The 13,381-nt window shown below is 43.3% G+C and overlaps 1 protein-coding gene across 2 annotated transcripts in view; it reads left to right on the top strand.

Annotated features, from left to right (window-relative positions):
• The window catches only part of CYP2B6 (cytochrome P450 family 2 subfamily B member 6), a 52,331-nt gene that overhangs the window by 27,309 nt on the left and 11,641 nt on the right, over nucleotides 1–13,381 (top strand). The gene's annotated exons all lie outside the window — the stretch shown is intronic.

Genomic DNA, 13,381 nt, shown 5'->3' on the forward strand with positions numbered 1-13,381 from the left:
ATTTTAAAAAATCTTTGTGGCTACATAGTAGGTGTATATATTTATGGGGTATGTGAGATATTTCGATACAGACATACAAGGTGTAATCAAAGACATACAATGTAGATAGACATACAGTGTATAGTCACTAATAATAATCACATCAGGGTAAATGGGGTAACCATCACCTCAAGCACTCACCATTTCTTTGTGTTACAAACATTTCAATTATATTCCCTCTGTTATGCTAAAATGTACCACAGCCTGGGCACAGTGGCTCATGACTGTAATCCTAGCACTTTAGGAGACCGAGGTAGACAGATTGCCTGAGCTGAGGAGTTCGAAACCACCCTGGGCAACATGGTGAAACCCCGTCTCTACAAAAATACAAAAAAAAATTAGCCAGGCATGGTGGCATACATCTGTAATCCCAGCTAATCAGAAGGCTGAAGCGGGAGAATTGCTTGAGCCTGGTAGGTGGAGTTTGCAGTGAGCCAAGTTTGTGCCACTCCACTCCAGCTTGGGCCACAGAATGAGACTCAGTCTCAAAAAAAAAAAAAAAAAGAAAGTACAACAAATTATTACTGACGGTAATCACCTTGTTGTACTATCAAAAACAAAATCTTACTTGTTGTACCCATTAGCCATATTTTTGTACCCATTAGCCATCCCCTTTCACTCAACTCCACCTTTCCCAGCCTCTGGCAACCATCATTCTACTCTATCTCCATCAGTTCAATTGTTTTAATTTTTAGCTCCCATGAATGTGTGAGAATGTGCAGTTTGCCTTTCTGTGCCTGGCTTATTTCACCTAACATAATGTCCTGCAGTTCCATCCATGTTGCTGCAAACAGCAGGATCTTATTCTTCTTTAATGGCGGAATAGTTCTCCTTTCTGTACCGACACCACGTGAACACTTAGGCTGATTCCATGTCTTGGCTGTTGTGAACAGAGCTGCAAAATAAGTGGGAGTGCAGACATCTCTTCAGTATATGGATTTCCTTTATATATATATATATATACACACTTAGCAGTGGAATTTCTGCATTGCATGGTAGCTCTATTTTTAGTGTTTTTTTTTTCTATTGTTGTTTGTTTCTTTTGTTTTGTTTTGTTTTGAGACGGAGTCTTACTATGTCACCCAATGTCACCCAAGCTGGAGTGCAGTGGCATGATCTCAGCTCACTGCAGCCTCCGCCTCCTGGTTTCAAGCAATTGTGCTGCCTCAGCATCCTGAGTAGCTGGGACTACAGGCACCCGCCATCACGCCTGGCTGATTTTTGTATTTTTAGTAGAGATGGGGTTTCACCATGTTGGCCAGGCTGCTCTTGAACTCCTGACTTCAGGTGATCCACCTGCCTCAGCCTCCCAAAGTACTGGGATTACAGGCATGAGCCACCACACCTGACCTATTTCCACTTTTTTTTTTTTTTTAAGGAACCTCCATTTTGTTCCTCAAAGTGGCTCTACTAATTTACATTACCATCAACAGTGTACAAGGGTTCCAGGGGGGATTACTTCAGATTGAGTGGTCAGAGAGGGTTCCTTTGAGAAGACTTCTGAGAGTTGGCCATGGGAAGATATGGGGAGAAGCCTTCTCAGCTGAGGGAACAGCAAGGTCAAAAGCCCAGAGGTGAGAAAGCAAGCTTGGCACCTTCCAGGATCAAGCAGGCATTGGCTCTGATAATACCTCCTCCTGCTAAAATGACAACTCTGGGAGGGCAGGGTCCTTATTTCCTGTCTATTTATCTATATGTCTGTCTATCTATCTATCTATCTATCTATCTATCTATCTATCTATCTATCTTTAATTATTTATAGAGTCAGAGTCTTGCTCTGTTGTCCTTTGTATTAGTCCGTTTTCATGCTGCTGATAAAGACATGCTCTAGACTGGGTAATTTATAAAGAAAAAGAGGTTTAATAAACTCACAGTTCCACATGGCTGCGGAGGCCTCACAATCATAGTGAGAGGCAAAAGGCACGTCTTACATGGCAGCTGGCAAGAGAGAGAATGAGAACCAAGTGAAAGGGGTTTCCCCTAATAAAACCAACAGATCTCATGAGACGTATTCACTACTGTGAGAACACTATGGGGGAAATCGCCCCTATGATTCAATGATCTCCCACCGGGTCCCTCCCACAACATGTAGGGATTATGGGAGCTACAATTCAAGATGAGATTTGGGTAGGGATACAGCCAAACTGTATCATCCAGACTGTAGTGCAGAGGTGTGATCATGGTTCATTGCAGCCTCCAACTCCTGGGTTCAAACAATCCTCCCACCTCAGACTCCTGAGTAGTGGTGACTACAGGCGTGTGACACTACCTCTGGCTAACTTTTAAATTTTTTGGAGCGATGGAGTCTTGCTATTTTGCCTGGGCTGGTCTCAAACTCTTGGTCTCAAACAATCATCCCATCCTGGCCTCCCAAAGAGCTGAGATTACAGGTGTGAGGCATGATGCCTGCCTGGTTCTCATTTATTTCATTATTACCTTTGTCATGGTTTGCTTGGTCCCTGTGTGTTTCCCCACCCTCCAGAACTGACATATAGTAGGGTTCACAATAAATATTTGTGGAATAAATAAGAGCTGAGCCTTCAAGGGTTCCAAAATACTTGTGCACAGTTTTTCTATGTGGGCACGATGACACCCAGCTGCGTGACTATTTCAGGGTGTTCATTGGCTCCTCTGGTTGATCTTTTGACGCCTGCATAGGAATTCCCACTTCTCCAAATCTGGGGGTCACATCTTTAGAGTTTTCAGCTTTCTGTCTCTCAGGAATGAAGAAGATAACATCACCAATTGCAGCCAGAGTGTCTGGATGTTGAATCCCAGCTCCATGCTGGTGCCTTTGAGAAGTGACTTAAGCTCTCTGTGTGCCTTATTTCGGCCTCTGTAGACAGAGATCATCGTAGTGTCTCTCATGTGGGGCTGTTTGATGATTCGGTGAAGTAGGTGCAAAGAGCTTTTTGCACTTGCAAAAAGTCTGGGATATCATTGTGCACTGTAAGAATGAGCTGTAATGGTTATCATTGATACTTGTTGTTGGGATTAAAAGAAACCGTCTTGGCAGGGACTGGCACACAAGAGGTACTAGAAAAATAATGACATGCTGGCTGCTCACAAGGCTTCCCAGGCCACGCTGGCATGTCTGGGCAGGGCCACCCACCCCTGAGATCAGATGGTATTTCTCCTCCCTGCTGCCACCCTCCGTTTCTGCCCCAGGCAAGTCTCTGCCTCCTTCATTGGGCTGTTTCTTCTTTTCCTGTGTTTCTCTGTCCTTCTCTTTGAACTTCTAGATCAGTCACTCTGTACTTCTCTGACTCTCTCCTCTGAGTCTCTCTTTGTCACTTGTCTAGGTCTTTCCAGGGCTCTGGGTCTGTCTATATCTGCATCTACACCTTTCTGACTGAGCATCTCCCTAACTGTCCACCTCTTCCTTTCTCTGTGAGTGTCTCTTTCCACCTCTCTCTGCTTCTCCCTCTAACGGTGTCCTGTGCCTTTCTCAGATTCCTTCTCCCTGTTTCACTGGGTCCCAGTTATTCCCTCCACCCCTTTCCACCTTCTTCCCTCCCTCCCTCTCCTTCCCCCTTTCCCTCCCTTCCTCTCCCCCTTCTCTCTCTGGCACTTTCTCTTTCCTTCTCTCTCTGTCTCTCCCTGGTTCTCTCTGTCTCTCCCTTTCTTTCCATCTCTCCCTGGTGCTCTCTCTCCATCTCTCTCTCCCCTCCCCACCGCTCTCTCCCCATCTCTCCCTTGTGCTGTCTCTCTGTCTCTCTCTTTGTCTCTCTCTCTCTTCATCTGTCTTAACCTTCCATCTCTCCATCTGTCTCAACCTTCCATCTCTCCCTGGTGCTCTCGGTCTCTCTTTCTCTCCCTCTGTCTCTCTCTTCCCCCCTCCATCTCTCCTTGGTACTCTTTGTGTGTCTCTCTCTCTGTCTCTCTGTCTCTCTCTCTCTCTCTCTCTTTCTCTCTCTCTCTCCCATCTCCCCCTGTGCTATCCACGCTCTCTTCTTTCTCTCTTCCATCTCTCTCTCGCCATCTCTTCCCTCCTCTCTCTTTTCTCCATCTCTTTCTCTGCCTCTCTCTCCCATCTCTCCTGGTGCTCTCTGTCTTTCTTTTTCTCTCTCTCTCTGCCCGCTCCCTCCATCTCTCCCTGTATTGCTTCTCTCTCTGCTCTGCTTCGCTCTTCTCCTCCACCACCCCTCTGATCTCTCCATCTCTCCTTGTGCTCTCTCTCTCGCCTCTCTCTCTCCTCTCTTCATCTTCTTACCCCCCATCTCTCCCTGGTGCTATTGACTCTCTTCTCTCTCTCCATCTCTCTTATCTCTCTCCGTCCCTCTCATATCTCCTTGGTGCTTCTTCATCTCTCTCTTCCTCGTCTCTCTCTCCCTCTCTCTTCTCTTTCTCTCTTCTCCCCCATTCTTCTCCCTGATGCTATTCTGTCTCTCTCTCCCTCTCTCCATCTCTGTCTCTCTCTTCCTCTCTCTCTCGTTCTCCATCTCCTCTCTGTCTTCTCTTCCCATCTCTCCCTGCGTACTCTCTGTCTTTCTTTCTCTCTCTTCTCTGGTGTTCTCTCTCTCTCTCCATCTCTCTCTCTGTGTCACTCCCTCTATCTCTCCCTGGTGCGTGCTCTCTGTCTCCATCTCTCTCTCTCCTCCCCCCATCTCTCTCTGTCTCCATATCTCCCTTGTGCTCTCTGTCTCTCTCTTTCTCTTTGTCTCTCTCTCTCTTCCTCTCTCTCTCTGTCTCTTCAGTTCTCTCACCCCCCCATCTCTCCCTGGTGCTCTCGGTCTCACTTTGTCTCTCTCTGTCTCTCTTCTCCTTTCTCCATCTCTCCTCGTTGCTCTTTGTCTTTCTCTCTCTCTCCATCTCTCTTCTCTTCTCTTCTCTTCTCTCTCTCTCTCTCTCTCTCTCTCTCTCTCTCTCTCTCTCCTCTCTCTCTCTCTCATCTCTCCGTGGTGCTGTCTGTCTCTCTTTCTCTCTCTCCGTTTCTCTCCGTCTCTCTCTGTCTCTCTCTCCTCTGTCTCTCTTTCCATCTATTTCTCTGTCTCTCTCTCTCCCCCATCTCTCCCTGGTGCTCTCTGTCTTCGTTTCTCTGTCTCCCTCCACTTTCTCTCTCTCTCTCTCTCTCGCTCCATCTCTCCCTGGCGTGCTCTCTCGCTGTCTCTCACTCTCTTTCTCTTTGTCTCTTTCTCTTGCCTTCTGTCCCCCTGGAAGCTTTTCTCTTGCTCTCTTCTTACTTCCACACACTCTTTGCCCACATACCTCTCTTTCTGGCTCTCTGCCTGTGGGAAGGAGTAAGGCGGAGGTGATTATGTAACTGTCATGATTCCAGAGGGTGGGGTGAGGGATAAGGAGGAGACCAGGAAGGAATACTTTCTTTCTTCTCACTCATCCATCAAACTGGCCTCATAGATACCTCCCCCGGCTCCATGGCTGCTGAATTGGGTGGGTAGGTCAGATCACTGCCTCCCTCCCCCAGGGAAGGTCAGACAATGAATCATACAGAACCAGAGGGAGTGAGGGGCTCAGGCTGGGAGACAGAGGCTGCAGTCGGGTGGAGCTTCCCAAAGGGGACAGGCAGGCCTCAGAGCTCTCCCTCAGCCTCCAGAAAAGGTGAAAAGCAGTGGAATCAAGATGTCAGTGGAGGTTTTGGGGAGCCCCCAACTCAGCTGGGCTGAGGCCTGAGGAATCCAGTTCCTAAAGCCCCAAAACAGAGACCTTTGAGAGCAGAAGGAGGGATGCCTGGCTTCCTCCCCAGCCCACTGGCTCTGGGATTCAACAAGAGAGAAAGTGCTTTGCTGCTTGTCCCCTTTTGGGTGTGTGTGCTGGGGTGGCACTTCTTGGTCACTATAGTGTATCTGATAATTCCATAAGTCATTACCCCACCCACTAGAGAAAAATATAAAAGATTTACAGTCCCAACACCTACACTTCAGCACTAGGGATCTCCTCACCCCAGCCACAGGTCTCAGTATCTCTTACCCACTTCCTGATACATTCCAGCCTGTCCCAGGATGTCCAGGTAGGCTCACCACACTCTTTCCATCCTTCTATCTACCTACCTACCTATCTATCTATCTATCTATCTATCTCTCCTTTTATCTTTTCATCCTTCTGTCCATATTTCCATAAATTCATCAAAAAATCCATTCATTATTTCCTTTGTACAAATATCTTTCACTCTATTATCTATACATGTACCAATTAACTTTCCACTTATCCATCTATCCAATATTCCATCCATCCATTCATTAAGTCTTTCATCATTCAACAACTTATTAATATTTACATCCACCTTTCCAATCACTGTTCATCTGTCTCACTCCATGCATCCATTAACCCTTCACTCATCTATTAAGTCTTTCATCCATCCACCCGTTAGTCATTCCAGTCATAAACGCTTCCTTACATCCATCCATCAATCGAGATAACTTCATTAAATTCCTATTAAATTTCTAGTGTATTAGAATAAGACTCTCAATCCATACATTTGATAATCTGTAAAAGTTTCTTACTACACAGCAACCCCTTTTGTGTAGGCATATCAATGTACAAGTGTGAGCTTCTGTGTACACATATGTGCATGTGTCCAGAGAATCCAAGTGATATCTAGAAAATAGAATTAATATCCCCATTCCAGGGCATTCTATATGGCATTCTAGCCATACCTCCTCCCACTTTCCTATGCATTCACCCACTTAATTATTTATGTGTGCAGCTTCATGTCTCTCCTGTAAGAAACACTCTTTGATCTTCCCCTATCATTCCTAGACTGATTCCCTTTTCCTCCAACTTAACCTGGGCTTTTTTTTTTTTTTTTTTTTTTTTTTTGAGGATCCTGAAGGCATGGAACATTACTGTCTTGATTGAGCTTTGAAAGTTGGGAGCGGCTTCCTTGACAGCACAGTCTAGAGCTTTCATAATCCCTCCCTATCACTGTGTAGCACAGAATTAAACACAGGAAGGGAGGCAGGCAGAAGCCTGAGACTGAGATCCTGGCAGGTGTAGCTCCGGCCAATGGAGAACGATGGAGGATTCTCTGATGCTTCTCCAGGAGGCCAGCTACCTATAGGAGGAGTTCCAGAAGACCATGGGCATGGGGGCAACAGGGAGAGGACTGCTAAGTGACTGGGTGGTTATGGAGAACTCATGGTTATGGAGAAGATGGGCCTTACTGGGATAAAGCTTTGGAATGGGAGAAGAGGAAAAATACTAAGAATTCACTGAGATTTCTGGCCAGGTTCCATATTAAACATAACATAAGCTGGGTGCAGTGGCACACACTTGTAGTCCCAGCTACTCAGGAGGATGAGGCAGGAGGATCACTTGAGCCTGGGAGGTCAAGGCTGCAGTGAGCTATGAATGTTCTATTGCACTCAAGCCTGGGAGATACAGTGAGACCCTGTCTAAAAAAAAAAGAAAGAAAGAAAGAAAAAGAAAAACAAACCAGTTAACGTGGAAGAGACTTAGAGACCACTTGTCTAGAAACCCTAATCCTTGTCATCACTCTAAAATCTGAAACAAACATTTCATGCTCTGACCACAACCACTAGGTCCCCAAATCCTCACTGCCTCACTGCCAATGGCCTGAGGGGTACACTGGCCAACTAGGTCTTTGGGAAAGCTTCCAAAAATGCAAAAACTATAAAAGGTCAAGTCTCTCTCCTAGTAAAAGACTTTTTAAAATAACATTTTGAAATCTTTAGTTACATACAGGGAAGGTTTTCAAGAACCATAAGAGATTATGGGCAGTTTTTCTAATGTCTCCTAAAGAAAAAGAGATTGGGCCTGGCAGTCCAAAGAGGTCATTAAAGGCATAAAATTTGCAGTTTCAAGATCATACCCAGGCTCTGACCTCGTTAGCTGTGGAAGTCAGAAGCAAGTCATTTACAACTTTTGGTGCCTTACCTAACTAATTTGCAAAATGAAGATGATAAAATCCACCTCACAGACTTATAATCCTGCTCTTAAAAACTTCACACAGGCCAGGCGCGGTGGCTCAAATCTGTAATCCCAGCACTTTGGGAGGCCGAGACAGGCGGATCACGAGGTCAGGAGATCGAGACCATCCTGGCTAACATGGTGAAACCCCGTCTCTACTAAAATACAAAAAACTAGCTGGGCGAGGTGGCGGGCGCCTGTAGTCCCAGCTACTCGGGAGGCTGAGGCAGGAGAATGGCGTGAACCCAGGAGGCGGAGCTTGCAGTGAGCTGAGATCCGGCCACTGTACTCCAGCCTGGGCGACACAGCGAGACTCCGTCTCAAAAAAAAAAAAAAAAACTTCACACAATTCTATTTTTTTAATAAGAGAAATAGAGCTGGGCTAGGACTATGTTTGAATCCAAACACAGACCAGTGCAGGCAAATATCAGATGTTCATATGTACAAAGCATGGCCCACATATCTGCATACAGACACCAGAATGCATGCGCAAAAACATCCATGCACTTGTATGTAGTCAACCAGTTGTGCACATGTACACACAAATGTGAATATGCACATTTGTTAAATATCCCCATCTAGCGGGACCCAGAAATGCACGTCATAGACATCCTCCAAGTGATATATCCGAAAGCGCACGTGCACTCAGGTTACATGCACAGACAGATGCAGAAACTTGCAAGCATTCAGAAACAGTGGCATGAACATACATGCACCTCATCAGGTACTCACACATATGGGCATGTGCAGGCGTAAGTTGGAATGGCTGCCCACTTATCAAGCACAAACACACACCCCACAAAGCCTGGGACATGCATAAACTCATCTATCAACAGGGACATGCTGAAACGTACATGCACACAGAAACCGTAAGCATGCACCCAGAGTGACACACACACAGACAGATGTATAAATAAGGAAAAATATGGCAGAAGCATTTAGGAGAAACCACTGGACAAAATGACACAAGCATGCAAAGATGCAGGTGTACACAGGGCTGTGGAGGGGAATGTTGACTTGCAGGGAAGAAGAAAGAGAAAGACAGAAAGACAAGATCATAGACAAGGGGAGAGAGACAGGTGGGCAAAGTCCTGTGTAGGACTCCAGGCCCATCTAGAATACTGTGAGAGTCTAATGCTTGTCTGTCCTCTTGCAAGAATTTAAAGTGATGAATATGGTAGATTTTATATTATGTGGGGTTTTTTTTTAACCACCATAGAAATATATAAATATAATGAAATTTCAGCCCATCTCCAAAAGAAAAGGAACAATATCACATATGACCAAAATCTGCATACAATATCAGGAGCTCACAGACTCCCTGAGATCCATTGATTAAAGTTTTCTTTTTATTATTTTTATTTTATTTATTTATTTTTTATTATACCTTCAGTTCTAGGGTACAGGTGCACAATGTGCAGGTTTGTTACTTATGTATACATCTGTTGTGTTGGTGTGCTGCACCCATTAACTCATCATTCACGTTAGGTATTTCTCCTAATGCTATCCCTCCCCCATCCCCCACCCCATGACAGGCCCCAGTGTGTGATGTTTCTCGCCCTGTGTCCAAGTGTTCTCATTGTTCAGTTCCCACCTATGACTGAGAACATGCAATGTTTGGTTTTCTGTCCTTGAAATAGTTTGCTCAGAATGATGGTTTCCAGCTTCATCCATGTCGCTACAAAGGACATGAACTCATCCTTTTTTATAACTGCAAAATATTTCATGGTGTATATGTGCCACATTTTCTTAATCCACTCTATCATTGATGGACAGTTCGGTTGGTTCCACATCTTTGCTATGGTGAATAGTGCCGCAATAAACATACGTGTGCATGTGTCTTTATGGTAGTATCATACCAAAAATACCCTTTGGGTATTTACCCAGTAGTGGGATCACTGGGTCAAATGGTATTTCTAGCTCTAGATCCTTGAGGAATCACCACACTGTCTTCCACAGTGGTTGAACTAGTTTACACTCCAATCAAAAGTGTAAAAGTGTTCATATTTCTCCACATCCTCTCCAGCTCCAGTTCTTTCCTGACTTTTTAATGTTCACCATTCTAACTGGTGTGAGATGGTATCTCATTGTGGTTTTGATTTGCATTTCTCTGATGGCCAGTAATGATGAGCACTTTTTCATGTGTCTGTTGCCTGCATAAATGTCTTCTTTCGAGAATTATCTGTTCAAATCCTTCACCCACTTTTTGATGGGGTTGTTTGTTTTTTTCTTGTAAATTTGTTTAAGTTCTTTGTAGATTCTGGATATTAGCCCTTTGTAAGATGGGTAGATTGCAAAATTTTTCTCCCATTCTGTAGGTTGCCTGTCCACTCTGATGGTAGTTTCTTCTGCTGTGCAGAAGCTCTTTAGTTTAATTAGATCCCATTTGTCTATTTTGGCTTTCGTTGCCATTGCTTTTGGTGTTTTAGTCATGAAATCCTTGCCCATGCCCATGTCCTGAATGGTATTGCCTCGGTTTTCTTCTAGGGTTTTTATGTTTTAGGTCTAACATTTAAGTCTTTAATCCATCTTGAATTAATTTTTGTCCAAGGTGTAAGGAAGGGATCCAGTCTCAGCTTTCTACATATGGCTAGCCAGTTTTCCCAGCACCATTTATTAAATAGGGAATCCTTTCCCCATTGTTTCTTTTTGTTAGGTTTGTCAAAGATCAGATGGTTGTAGATGTGTGGTGTTATTTCTGAGGCCTCTCTTTTGTTCCATTGGTCTAGCTCTCTGTTTTGGTACCAGTACCATGCTGTTTTGGTGACTGTAGCCTTGTAGTATAGTTTGAAGCCAGGTAGTGTGATGCCTCCAGCTTTGCTCTTTTTGCTCAGGATTGATTTGTCAGTGTGGGCTCTTTTTGGTTCCATATGAGCTTTAAAGTAGTTTTTTCCAATTCTGTGAAGAAAGTCATTGGTAGCTTGGTGGGGATGGCATTGAATCTATAAATTACCTTGGGCAGTAGGGCCATTTTCATGATATTGATTCTTCCTATCCATGAGCATGGAATGTTCTTCCATTTGTTTGTGTCCTCTGTTATTTTGTTGAGCATTGGTTTGTAGTTCTCCTTGAAGAATTCCTTCACATCCCTTATAAGTTGGATTCCTAGGTATTTTATTCTCTTTGTAGCAATTGTGAATGGGAATTCACTCGTGATTTGGCTCTCTGTTTGTCTATTATTGATGTATAAGAATGCTTGTGATTTTTGCACATTGGTTTTGCATTCTGAGACTTTGCTGAAGTTGCTTATCAGCTTAAGTAGATTTTGCGCAGACATGATGCAGTTTTCTAAATATACAATCATGTCATCCGCAAAGAGGGACAATTTGACTTCCTTTTTCCTAATTGAATTTCCTTATTTCTTTCTCTTGCCTGATTTCCCTGCCCAGAACTTGCAACACTATTTTTAATAGGAGTGGTGAGAGAGGGCATCCCTGTCTTGTGCTGGTTTTCAAAAGGAATGCTTCAAGTTTTTGCCCATTCAGTATGATACTGGCTGTGGGTTTGTCATAAATAGTTCTTATTATTTTGAGATACACTCCATCAATATCTAGTTTATTCAGAGTTTTTAGCATGAAGAGCTGTTTAATTTTGTTGAAGACCTTTTCAGCATCTATTGACATTCTCATGTGACTTTTGTCTTTGGTTCTGTTTATGTGATGGATTATGTTTATTGATTTGCATATGTTGAACCAGCCTTGCATCCCAGTGATGAAGCCAACTTGATCTTGGTGGATAAGCTTTTCCATGTGCGGCTGCATTTGGTTTGCCAGTATTTTACTGAGGATTTTTGCCTCAATGTTCATCAGGGATACTGGACTAATATTATCTTTTTTTGTTGTGTCTCTGCCATGCTGTGTTATCAGGATGATGCTGGTCTCATAAAATGAATTAGGGAGGATTCCCTCTTCTTCTATTGATTAGAATAGTTTCAGAAGGAATGATACCAGCTCCTCTTTGTACCTCTGGTAGAATTCGGCTTTAAATTCATCTGATCCTGGATATTTTTTTGGTTCGTAGGCTATTAATTATTGCCTGAATTTCAGAGCCTGTGATTGGTCTATTCAGCGATTCCACTTCTTCCTGGGTTAGTCTTGGGAGGGTGTATGTGTCCAGAAATTTATCCATTTCTTCTAGATTTTCTAGTTTATTTGCATAGGGTGTTTATCGTTTTCTCTGATAGTAGTTTGTATTTCTGTGGGATTGGTGGTAATATCCCCTTTATCATTTTTTATTGCATCTATTTGATTCTTCTCTCTTTTCTTCTTTATTAGTCTTGCTAGCAGTCTATCTATTTTGTTGATTTTTTCAAAAAACCAGCTCCTGGACTCATTGATTTTTTCAAGTTATTTTGTGTGTGTGTGTGTGTCTCTACCTCCTTCAGTTCTGCTCTGATCTTAGTTATCTCTTTCCTTCTGCTAGCTTTTGAATACGTTTGCTCTTGCTTCTCTAGTTCTTTTAATTGTGATGTTATGGTGTCGATTTTAGATCTTTCCTGCTTTCTCTTGTGGACATTGAATCCTATAAACTTCCCTCTACACAGGGCTTTAAATGTGTCCCAGAGATTCTGGTACACTGTGTCTTTGTTCTCATTGGTTTCAAAGAACATCTTTATTTCTGCCTTCATTTCGTTATTTACCCAGTAGTCATTCAGGAAAAGGTTGTTCAGTTTCCATGTAGTTGTGTGGTTTTGAGTGAGTTTCTTAGTCCTGAGTTCTAATTTGAATTCACTGTGGTGTGAGAAACAGTTTGTTGTGATTTCTGTTCTTTTACATTTGCTGAGGAGTGATTAACTTCCAACTACGTGGTCAATTTTGGAATAAGTGCAATGCAGTGCTGAGAAGAATGTATATTCTGTTGATTTGGGGTGGAGAGTTCTGTAGATGTCTATTAGGTCCGCTTGGAGCAGAGCTGAGTTCAATTCCTGGATATCCTTGTTAATCTTCTGTCTCAATGATCTGTCTAATATTGACAGTGGGGTGTTAAAGTCTCCCATTATTATCATGTGGGAGTCTAAGTCTCTTTCTATGTCTCTGAGGATTTGCTTTATGAATTTGGGTGCTCCTGTATTGGGTGCATATATATTTAGGATAGTTAGTTCTTTTTGTTGAATTGATCCCTTTAGCATTATGTAATGGCCTTGTCTCTTTTGATCTTTGTTGGTTTAAACTCAGTTTTATCAGAGACTAGGATTGCAACCTCTGCTTTTTTTGCTTTCCATTTGCTTGGTAGATCTTCCTCCATCCCTTTATTTTGAGCCTATGTGTGTCTCTGCACATGAGATGGGTCTCCTGAATACAGCCTACTGATGGGTCTTGACTCTTTATCCAATTTGCCAGTCTGGGTCTTTTAATTCGGGGCATTTAGCCCGTTTACATTTAGGGTTAATATTGTTGTGTGTGAATTTGATCCTTTCATTATGATGTTAGCTGGTTATTGTGCCCATTAGTTAAGG

Source organism: Rhinopithecus bieti, unplaced genomic scaffold (genome assembly GCF_001698545.2).
Source record: "Rhinopithecus bieti isolate Rb0 unplaced genomic scaffold, ASM169854v2 scaffold_13621, whole genome shotgun sequence".
NCBI classification, from domain to species: domain Eukaryota; kingdom Metazoa; phylum Chordata; class Mammalia; order Primates; family Cercopithecidae; genus Rhinopithecus; species Rhinopithecus bieti.